The following is a 7,657-nucleotide window of genomic DNA, read 5'->3' as shown; positions in this document are numbered from 1 at the left end:
TGTTTACACATTGTTCCTAAAATACCTACACTCCAAAGTATTGAACTTATACCTAGCGTGTGGCTTTTTAAAGAACGCAATATATGATTTGACCCTTGATAGGGGCCAAAGCAGGAAAGAGAAAAGTAACGGAATAAAATCCTAAGCTAAAACAATCACATAAATGTCAGCTGATTCACTAGCTGATGAACAAGTAGAAAGAGGAGTAAAGCCATAGTGTTTATCTTTTGCCATTGTAACATTTTGGCTCTGGACTAAAGTCAGGCAGCAGATTGGGAACGATCACAAAGAATGTGGCTTCCTAAATCTAAAAGGAGCGTCCTTGCCGTACCATTGTTCCCGCAATGCCGTGACTCGGATTCGAACCGAGGTTGCTGCGGCCACAACGCAGAGTACTAACCACTATACGATCACGGCAAGCTACCGGAGCGCTACACCTTTTCTGTCCCCAAGTACTGTCCTCTTCTATGGAGCCACCGTTATTTTCAAATTGAACACTCAACCAGGCCCCTCTGAACCCTCGCACTGACCCTGAAGCAGAGTCCCAACGTCGTGGTCCAGAGCCAGCCAAAGTCTCCGCTGGTCGCCCCCCACGGACCATAAAAGAAAGGACGTGAAAGAGATTTGCAAACTGAAGGACTCCAGTGAGGCCCGCCAGGCCTACGTAGCCTGTAGGGATGTGAGACACCGGAGTCGACCAAATGGTGGCCCTAGGTCCCTCTCTCACCCACCGTGCCCCGGCGCTCACACTATCTGAACAGATTCTGGTTCGGAATGAGGGTGTCTCTTAAGTTCTAAAAGAAAGAAAATCAGTTCCGACCCATCCGCACCACTTCCTTTGTGACGCGGAGAAAGGGAAGCCCAAACGCAGCCTCCCTAGAGGTGAAGCGGTAGAATCCGGCCCTCAAACCAGTCGGGATTGAAATCAGGGCAGTGAGGAGACTAATGCTCCTGCATACGCTCGGAAAATAGCAAGGCGGGGGATGGGCGGAAACAGGCAATGACAAATCAATGACATGTTGAGGGGCGGGGCTTTTAACACAGAAGATCTCAGGAGAGGACCTCGTTTTCCAAGTCCCCAGTAGCTCGCCGTGATCGTATAGTGGTTAGTACTCTGCGTTGTGGCCGCAGCAACCTCGGTTCGAATCCGAGTCACGGCATTGCGAAAGCAATGGCACGGCAAGGGATTTGGCTTTTTAGTTTATTTTGAACTCTCCGTTTTACTCGGGAGTGTTTTACGACGTTCGGAAAATAGATTCCAGTCCCCTTATGACACTGGGAAACGACGTTTTCGCCCGCTCTGGCTAAACTGGGCTCACGACAGATATAAGCTTCCAGTTACTCCGGATCTACGCACGTTATCATTCTTGGGGACAAAGCACAAAGCACTCACAAAAATGTTTTGTTCCAGATCTGTAGGAATTTCAATGGCAGCGCTGGAAACGGACTCCCAATAATAGGAAGAGAAGGCTTCGCAGAGCAAGTGACCTTTGAAGCAGCTCTTGAAGTCAAAGACTTAAGTAACTACGTATCGTAATTCCTCTTTGTAAGTTTTCTCTGCGCCCCCACAACGCCCAAAGGCTCTGGCCTAACAGGTGCTTCTCAAGGACCTGTTGAGTGAATGAATGCGAGTAATTAGGGAAATGGGAAGAGACTCAGGAAGAGCCAAGAGATGAACTGGACGAATTTCTTGTAGTCTGGAAGGTAGGAGTGAGAGGTGGAGCGGTCAAATATTTCAATTCATGTTTACCAAGATCCCTCTGGCGATTCTGTAGGGTGTGGGGAGGTGATTAGACCAAATGACACTGGAGAGACGGGTAGCCGCTGTGGGTTCACTTTTTAGAACCAGTGGCTCTTTCTCAATGTAGAAAAAAGCCACTGCCTACTGTGGACTCGGCCTGGTTCTAGGCACCATGGGGGCGGGAGCACTGATAGACAAGAAAAACGCAGCCTTGGCCCTGCTGCCGCCCAGGAACACAACAGAGGTGGGCACCGAGGGCGGGGGGAGCACTGCAGAGGGAACAATCAGGGCCATCCGGGAAGTAGAAGCTGCAAGGAAGTGGGTGTTAGGGGGAGGGGAACGTCAGGGTGAGATGCTTTGAGTCCCTTCTACGTAGTCAAACGGATTGTGGGCGCGTCCGCATCCTCCGCAGAGTCGGAGTTGGGTCACACCTAGGGGAATCAGCTGGGAAGAGACCCCTGAGAAGCGCCCCTGCAGGCCCAGGGTCGCTTGAAGTGTCTCCCAGGCACAGAAGATAGGCTTCCTTCAAGGAATGGGAGTTAACAAAGCCTGTGAACACTGATTTCCGGCCAGTCCCGTACCTGATGCACAAATGGTCCTCTCTAAACTCCCACTTCACTCACACGGAACCCACCCTTCCCCACAGCATTATCAAATTGTTAAGTGGTTAAACGACCAAAACCGGAAAGAACCTCGGCAACTGACAGGAGCGCAATGCGCCTGCGCATTCTCAGGCTCAGCCTTAGGCTGGAACCCCGCCCCATAAGCAGACGGTTTAATGACGCGCAAACTGGGAAGGCCTATAACTACTGAAAGGGACAGTAAAAACAGGCTGGCCCCAAGGCTCCGGTAGCTCGCCGTGATCGTATAGTGGTTAGTACTCTGCGTTGTGGCCGCAGCAACCTCGGTTCGAATCCGAGTCACGGCATTGTGGGAACAATGACACGGCAAGGAGCCTGTGCTTTTTACTTTTTTTTTCCTTTCTTATTTTCCCTCGTCAATTCAATAATATTTTATATATATCATAACTCACTTTTCTTGAAATAAACCACTGTATCTCTCTACCTTCAACGCTGAACCACTTCTAAGATCGACACCTCCAGTAAATCTCGTTTAACGCTTCAACTTCAGATCTAACAGTCGAAAATCCGTGTCTAAATCATTCCCCTACACCAACAGCGCCCCCCACCCCGTGACCCTGCTCTTTCTTTCCTTTTCATGCATTTTTTAGAAATTGAGTTTATTTTTAAATAGAGAGTGCATGTGTGCAAATCCAGTGAAAAGTAAGTCTCCTCATTCTTCACTTCATCCACCAAATTATTGCCAATTTCCAATATGTCTTTCCAGGACAGTCCTTGTATAAACACATATGTGTATACCTGCGTGCGAATATATCCCCCCTTCTTGCAAAATGCAAATACTCTCTTCCCTTCCTCCCTCTCACCCTCAGAGGTCAGAATTTGAGGTGACAGATTTGAACTGGTAGGCAATCTCCCTTTACAAGGAAAAATAGTACACATACCAGGAAGGAATCTCCACCCACCCTGATCTTGTCCTTTTTTTCTCCACACCCTGGCTCCTGGCTAGGGAGGGTGGGAGATATCTGGGTTGGTAAGAAGAGGGGAAATGATTCATTACTGTGCCCATAAAAACCTTTGAATGGGAACCTGGGCTCTGTTGGGAAGCAGCCCTATTTTGATTTCAGATTGGAAGGGCAGGAAAGCATCCTGGGTTTAGAACTGAAGAGGGACTTGACTTGCTGATCCATTTGTAGACCCTCTACTTTCATATCTCCCCAATCTTATTGTCAGGATCCAACTTAAGACACAAACCACTGAAGTTAGAAAATTCAAGTTCATTGAAGGCAGAACCAAATCTTACTATGTTTGTGTTCCAAGCATACATCTTCTCCATAAGTATTTGAATAGAAGTTTCTTATGCAGTCCATAAATGAGAGAAGTGGCCCAGTTTTGCTTTTCGGTTGCATCTTAAGTTGTATTCTTTTGACACAGAACCATGTTATTTTCATATCAAACAAATAGAAAACTTGGCCCAAATGAAGCTCCATCGACATCCAGAATCTCAAAGAACAGTGCATGCACATGTGAATATGTTAATCCTCTCAAGGTTGTGGACAGAGATGGACCCAAGGCAACCCAAAGACTAGACTTAGAGGAAGGCAAAACCCAGAAGGGATCAGAACTCAAAACAGTACTGAACATCCAAAATTAGGCACAAACAGAAGTGAGGACACCCCATTCTGTCAGTACTCAGTAAGAAAAGTGAGAGCTAAAGGCTAGGTCTTGGGACATGCACAAATTTAGGAGGTTAATGAAGCTAGCACGAGGCCTGAGAAAAAGGAGGAGAACCAAAACACTGTCATTTTAAGGGAAGTTTGGGAGAATATTTCAAGTACCAAGGAGGTCAGCAAACTCAGGTGCTGCAAAGGAGAAAGAGGAATGAGTCAAGATCGTTAGGTTTGATACTTAGAAGTTTCATTGTAAACTTTAAAAACCTTCCATGAGAACAAGTGGACAATGTGTATCAAGAATCAGAATAAAAATTATACTCTTTGCCCCAATAATTCCACTCTTGGGAATCTTGCCGAAGAAAATAATCTTAAACTTGGAAAAGTTATCTGCATAAAAATGTCTATTACAGACTTATTTAGAAGAGAGGAGAGTGGAAATAGCCTAAATGCTCAACAAATAAAAGTGTCCATGAACTAATTTATGTTCATTTGGTGATTTATTAAATAGTCATTTTAAAAGTATAAAGCCAACTTTTAAATATCACTTCCAACTAAAAACAGTAAGATTTCCTTAAAGAAATGACTGGTAACAAGTCTGCAGCAGGTTAAGTACAAGTTGAGTCTGAAATATCTTGTGTAAGAAAGCAAGTAAATGTTTACAGATCGATGGGACCAAGTCAAAAGGACACAGGAGCCTTCTGAAAGGGCCCCTATCAGACAAATTTGGGGCAATTTGAGCATGAAAAACAATATTGATAGTAATGGGTTATATCATATTGAATTTTTAAAACGAGAATTTTTGAGACCATGGGGGGAGAGAGAGAAAGAAAAGAGGAGGAGGAGAAAGAAGAAGAGGAGGAAAAGGAGGAACCCTTGATAGAAGAATTCCAAATAATAAATTCAGAAGAAATGACAGAATTAGACAGTCACCATTTTGCAATCCCCAGTATAATAACAAATGCAAGAATAGATCATCATGGGTAAACCATTGTTGGAAGCAAATAGTTAAAAAGTCTTAGGAAATCACACCAGAGCTTACTTTAAGTTGTAAAGAAAAGAGACTTGTTGAACACCAACTTAACCAAATTATCAAGCCTAGCATCACTAATAAAGAGAAAAATGTGTACTATTGGCCTCCCAGTGTGACACAGTGAGAGTTCCATGACATCCCCTGTGTAGTGTCTTTTCAAAACTGGAAAATCTTTTTTTTTTTTAATTTAATCTTTATTGTATTTTTTTCCATTACCATTTAGTACCTTTATACCCCCTCACTCCAGCTGGAAAGTCTTTTTAGAAATGTTTAACCTGACTCTAATCATGAGGAAACTGGAAAAATCGAGAATGTGGGACATTCTACATGACACTGCCTTGGATGCTTCAGAACAATCAATACCATAAAAAGCAAACTAGCAACAACAATAAATGGGGAACTGTTTAAGATAAAAAGATAAAGAAACTTAAATAAATACAATGGGGGAATCTTGATTAAATCCTGAATTAAGAATACATATGACATTTTGGAGGGAAAATAGAAAATATCCAGCATAGACTGTATAATAGACAATACTATTGTAATAATGCTTTTACAGCCCAATGGAAGAATTTCTTATTCTTAGGAAATGGCTGCTGAAGTATTTAGAGCTGAAATGTTATGATATTTGCAACTTGCAATCAAGTGGTTAAGAAAAAAAGAAAAAGGGGTAGAGCCAATATGGCAAAATGTTAAAAACCAGTTTATCTAGGTGAAGGGTATACAAATTTCCACTGTACTTTTTTTGAGCTTTTTTGTAGGTTTGAATTTTTTTTGAAAAAGGAGCTGAAAGAAAATAACATAACAACATGGGAAAATTATGCAATATTAAATTAAAAAATAAAAACAAAAATGTGTATACCACAATTACAGCTCTATAAAATAAGAACAAGATAAATAATCTATTCATTTCAACGTTTGTTAAGCTCTTGCCATGTGACAGACTCTGCACTAAGTGATGGGAACACCTTGTTCCTTTTCAGAAATTCCCTTTCTCCCCTTCCTAGCTTATTATTTCCCAGTAATGCTTTTAACATGCAAGACTTTGAATCTGGCCAGTTCCACCCAAGCCTCAGAGGATGCTTGCTGTGACAGCTTCCCCTCTGTATCCTTGGTTCCTGGCAGCTGCCTGGCCCCATGGTGCACTCAACAATGCCCACTTCCAGGGGTCCACACTCTGGTGGGGGAGGAAACTGCATTAACAGATCATTTAAAACAAGATGAGGTATATGGTGCACACAGGTATTATAAAATTTTAATTATCATTTAAACTCTACCTTTATGATATCCTCCTCTCTCTTCATCTAACTTTATTTTTTGCTTTTCCCTACTATGAGTCCTCCCCTTCTTTATGGCATTCTGGTTCCCATCACAATGCCTTTGCTCAGCTCATGCTGACCTCCTAGCTTGGAATGACCTTTCACTCCTTTGCTTCACTTGTCCAAATCTTACCCAGCGTAAGTCAATTTTTACAATGTGCACGTGTTATTTTCCCTTTTGAAGTCAGGCAGAATATCAGATATTTCAGTATATCCTACAGCCCTGCTAATCAAAGTGTGATGGGGCAATCAGCTGCATCTGTATCATCTGGGAGTCTACTAGAACTACAGTCTGGGACCCTACCCAGCTAGACCTCCAGAATCAGAAACTGCAATTGAATAAGTTCCATGGGAGATTCATATTCACATTAAAGTTGAGAAGCACTGTCCTATAACACCAATTAGAATATGCATAAAGCAGAAACTCAAATATTTTGAGACCTGGGGCACCAGGAATCCTAGGGGATTCTCAGTTTTGCCATCCCATCATTCTCTACTCTCCCAGCTTTTAGCCCCCTTCCCTTTGGGGCCACACGTGGTTCTTTGCTCCCTCAGAAGATCGATATGAGCCTAAGAGTGAGGGAGACACTGAGGTGGTACCCAGGGGGATGATGATGAGGTGAAGCTGTTACTTTCCTAGCAGAGCCGGAACCAGATGTTGGTGTCTGTTTTAGGGCTACGACGTTTCTGGGGAGAAATTGGCTTTACTTCTAAGACAACAATGCCTAGCATCCTTACAGCATCCCGGCCTCAGGATAAGAGGTTTGTGATGGACAACATTGAAACTGTTTCTAGACTTGATTTATTGACTTGTCTCTTTCTATTCTGTCACTAACCTGATTGACAATGAAACCCGGGATGTGACTTAAAGTGATTTCTGCGTGTGCACGCGCTGTGGTCGGGGCCCGGTGGGCCTGCTAGTAGCGGGTACTCCCGTGAATGAAAGACATTTATGCACGGGCTATTCTCGGATGGAGAGGACGTGCCTCCAGGAAGTTGATTGTGATGGGATGTGTGTCTGTCTGTCTTGAAAAGCAACATGGGTTCAAGTATGTGCGGTGTGAACAGTAGGTTGGAAGGTGGTAGGTGGGACTACCACGAGGGAGGAGGTAGTTACAGACGCATCTTACGAACAGCTTCCTTTCTCGCCCTCCCTAGCTTTTCCTCGTAGGATATTACTTCCCAGGGAGGGGGCCTTGGGAGAGGATAAGGGAGGGGTGGAAGGTGCCCAAAGGCTCCCCTCTTGGCGTCGCGCATAAACTGGAAGCTGGGGAGGGAGAACTCATGGGGACAGGTGCGCCCCCACAGGAGCACGC

General features: G+C 44.0%; 3 non-coding genes across 3 annotated transcripts; 2 read left to right on the top strand and 1 right to left on the bottom strand.

The window, feature by feature from the left end:
- Positions 1–345: 345 nt before the first annotated feature.
- On the bottom strand, positions 346–417 carry TRNAH-GUG (transfer RNA histidin (anticodon GUG)). The gene has a single exon. It is a non-coding gene; the product is annotated as a tRNA-His (tRNA).
- A 671-nt stretch (positions 418–1,088) lies between these two features.
- On the top strand, positions 1,089–1,160 carry TRNAH-GUG (transfer RNA histidin (anticodon GUG)). Its single transcript has one exon. It is a non-coding gene; the product is annotated as a tRNA-His (tRNA).
- Positions 1,161–2,597: 1,437 nt separating this feature from the next.
- On the top strand, positions 2,598–2,669 carry TRNAH-GUG (transfer RNA histidin (anticodon GUG)). Its single transcript has one exon. It is a non-coding gene; the product is annotated as a tRNA-His (tRNA).
- Positions 2,670–7,657: the final 4,988 nt, after the last annotated feature.

The sequence above is a fragment of the Furipterus horrens genome, unplaced genomic scaffold, assembly GCF_987537825.1.
Source record: "Furipterus horrens unplaced genomic scaffold, mFurHor1.1.pri manual_scaffold_3, whole genome shotgun sequence".
NCBI classification, from domain to species: domain Eukaryota; kingdom Metazoa; phylum Chordata; class Mammalia; order Chiroptera; family Furipteridae; genus Furipterus; species Furipterus horrens.
The sequence above is the reverse complement of the archived record's forward strand: the minus strand, read 5'-3'. Positions and strand labels throughout refer to the sequence as shown.